Source organism: Sander lucioperca, chromosome 12 (genome assembly GCF_008315115.2).
Source record: "Sander lucioperca isolate FBNREF2018 chromosome 12, SLUC_FBN_1.2, whole genome shotgun sequence".
Classification (NCBI taxonomy): Eukaryota; Metazoa; Chordata; class Actinopteri; order Perciformes; family Percidae; genus Sander; species Sander lucioperca.
In genome coordinates this window covers 39161035-39164671 of record NC_050184.1, presented here as the reverse complement: position 1 = coordinate 39164671, position 3637 = coordinate 39161035, and positions in this window count along the sequence as shown.

Sequence of the window (3637 nt, the reverse complement as noted above, 5' to 3'; positions counted from 1 at the left end):
CATCTCAATAAAGCTCATCTGCATCGATCTTCCTCTCACATACATATACAAACCCAATTATTTGTTTTTACTTCATTAAAAAGCAAGGGGAAATTACAATGTTTTCACTCTGTTTATTTAATGGAGAGATGTCAGAGTGAGGGAGCTGCCCATGGAAAGGCACCCCGAGCAGTTAGGGGTTCGGTCAAGAGCACCTTGGCAGTGCCCAGGAGGTGAACCGGTACCTCTCCAGCTACCAGTCCACCACCATGCTTTGGTCCGTATGGGGACTTGAACTAGCGACCCTCCGGCTCCCAACCCAACTCCCTACTGACTGAGATACTGCCTCCCCATTAGACAGACTGACCTCTAAGTTTAAAGCAGCCATATTCAGCTCATTTTCAGGTTCATAATTGTATTTTAAGGTTGTACCAGAATAGGTTTACATGGTTTAATTTTCAAAAAACACCATATTTGTGTTGTACTGCACCGCTCTCTCTCACTGCTGCAGATCCTCTTTTCAGCTGGTCTCTGTTTTAGCTACAGAGTGAGACCTCTTTTCTTCTTCTTCTTCTGTACTATCTTTGATTGCACTGCACATGCCCAGTAGCTCAGATGTAGATCATGTCAGCTAGCTAGCTCCATAGACAGTAAAAGAAAGGCTGTTTCTACAACTTGGATCAGTTACAAGGCAGGATTAGCTGGGAGACTTCTAAATGAGGGCGCACATGGAAGTAGTTCTTTTGTAGATTATGGTGAACTTGTGTGTGTTGTTGTGGTGGTCATATACTACATTGTAGCAGTGCTTTGCTATTGATAGGTAGCATGCTAGCGTTAGCATTAGTGTTAGCATGCTAACGCTAACACTACGAGCTAATGGTTGCGGTTAGCCTGCTCGTTTCGGCTTGTGACGTCACAAGCCGTGCCGAATTTGACCAGCTCACCCAGAGACTGAAGGCAGGACACATTCAGAAACCGTATCTCACTCTAAACACCATGGATGGATTTTTTTCAAAGTTTGTATGTGTGTGGAAGCACCAGAGACACAACATAACACCCCAAATCCCAGAAAAAGTGATTTTTTCATAATATGGGCACTTTAAGTTAAATGCCAATATGGCTTTTTCAGCTACTGTACTCTCTATGGTTTGCAGGTTCACCCATAAGAGTGTACATTGCACAAACTTTGCTCAACTTTTCTGGGAAATGGGGGTTACAGGGCTTTTTACACTTGAAGCTACATTGATACAACACCTCATTTTTACCTCAGTATTACTAGCACGAGACGTTCGATACTTATAAGATGTATTACATACATCGTGTGTTGTTACATCGTGTTGATGGGTTAGAATAGGAAGACAAAATGTTACATCTCACCACTGATATTGAGGCTAGCTCATCGTAATCTGCTGTACAAGAGCAAGTCCGTCTGTACAAAATCTTAATATACACTACATTTTTTTTTAAGATTATTTTTGGGGCTTTTCCACCTTTTTTAATGGATAGGACAGCTAGGTGAGGAAGGGGAGAGAGAGAGAGGGAAGACATGCAGGAAATCGTCACAGGTCGGACTTGAATCCTGCACCTCTGCGTCGAGGCAGGAGCCTCTCAGTATATTATGTGCGCCTGCTCTACCCACTGACCCACCCCGGCCACCACTACATTCTTAATTATTAAAACAAAGTTTAATTATCAAGAACGCAGCTTCCTGATCACCGACAAAGATTCCTTTGGCTCTGCTCTCGAATCTTTGGTCATTATTTACTTTGGTTGTCAAGGAAACGGGAGGTTTTCTAACGTTATGATTAGTAATCCTGCTTATTTAGACAGTCTAAAAAAATAAGAGTTTGTAAGGACATTTTGCGTCCAATGTGCATACAACAAAGTTGGAAACAATGTCTGTAGTACTTATACAACTTTTTTTACATGACCTCAGCAAAAAACAAACGTACACAGCGGGAGGTAAGTATTAAATTCCCAATTTCGAGGTCTGGCTCACCGCCTAAACAGAGTGGCAGAGTTTATGGGAAGATGTGCTTTTGCCTAACATGCAAATAACAGTTGTCTCTGACGTATTTCCATGAAATCAAGTGATCCTGAACGATGAGTAAAATGAGCAGCGACCTGTCTGAAGTCACACAGTGAGGAGGACGGAGAACAAACAAGATGGACAAACTTCTTCTGCTCATCATGGCTGCAACAGGTGAGTAATTATTATGTTTTATAAATGTTTATAGTCTTATTACACATCTATATATCCTTGTGGCTACAGAACTCTTATCAGAACAATATTATGACTCACTTTAGTTAAATTATGATCTTATGTTTAAGTCAAGTCATGTTTAGTTATACAGCAGATTTAACACCTGGGCCTCACTTTAAAAATGTTCCTCTTGTTACCTTATAGGACAAACATGTCCCCTTTCAAACATCTGCTTTAAAGATATAGCTGCCTGGGTGGCCTAGTGGTAGGGCGTGGCCCCATGTGTGGAGGCTCAGGCCTTGACACGGAGGTCGTGGGTATGATTCTGGCCAGTGGGGCTTTCCTGTCATTCCCCCCCTCTCGCTCTCTCTCCCTTCATGTCTGGGATGTCACTAAAAGGGCCTAAAGTGCCAAAGAAATAAATAAGTTTATATTAATATTTTGCACTTTCACTGACTTAAATCTTTTAACTGACTTCAGTCCTGATCATAACTACCAAAAACTCATTCATATTTAGAATTTTAACCCATAAATGCCACTTTATGTACATAAAATGAATTATTTTTGGAATACTGAATGCTAGGGGACTGTTGTTCACAGTCTGGAGTAAGTTAATGATTAGCAACGACATTCATTTTTATTTTTTGCATGCATATATGAGTTTATTAATTGGTAGGTGGCTGAAGGTGTGTGTGTGTGTGTGATGTGTGTTCTTGTGTGTGTGTGTGTGTGTGTGTGTGTGTGTGTGTGTGTGTGTGTGTGTGTGTAGGGGTGAGGGTGGGTACTGTGACCTGCATTTCTATATCTCAAGCTAAACCCACACACACACCCTAGATAGAAAGCCTGATGAGATAGAATGATGATTTTATTCTCCAACGACGGTGGGATAACTATGTGTTATAATGGGGTTTCAATGGGACATATTTGTACTCTAAGTGTCAGTACTTTGATTAAACTGTTTATTTTTGACTTTTTATAGAATCAGAGCTTGAACTTCAAAACATCAAGTAAAAACTCACATCCTTACCAGAAATCATGTTGTCAGCATTAACACAGACAACATTATTAAATAAATAACAATGAAAAGGACAAACATGTCTCTAGTGAGGCACAAGGGTTAAAACAACAGAAGTTGATCCAAAGTGATGTCCAGTTGAGTCAGATGGTTTAAGATCTGCCTCAATACAGAGAAACAACATTACAGAGATAATAATATAACATGTAATACAGAACAGCTGACATGATAAACCAAAGTCAGGTATAGAAATAGGAAGTTTAGAGGAACATCATTACTTCAGTTTGGTTTCCATTCAATTGAAGGAAGTTTCTCGTTGGATCAACTTTTGATATCATTTAGATAATCTGAAAGCAGGCGCTGTTGGTGTAACTGAAATATAAAATGGTGTATTAATATAGTATAAAGTACTAAATCTGCTCTATATGTGTGTGTCCCTA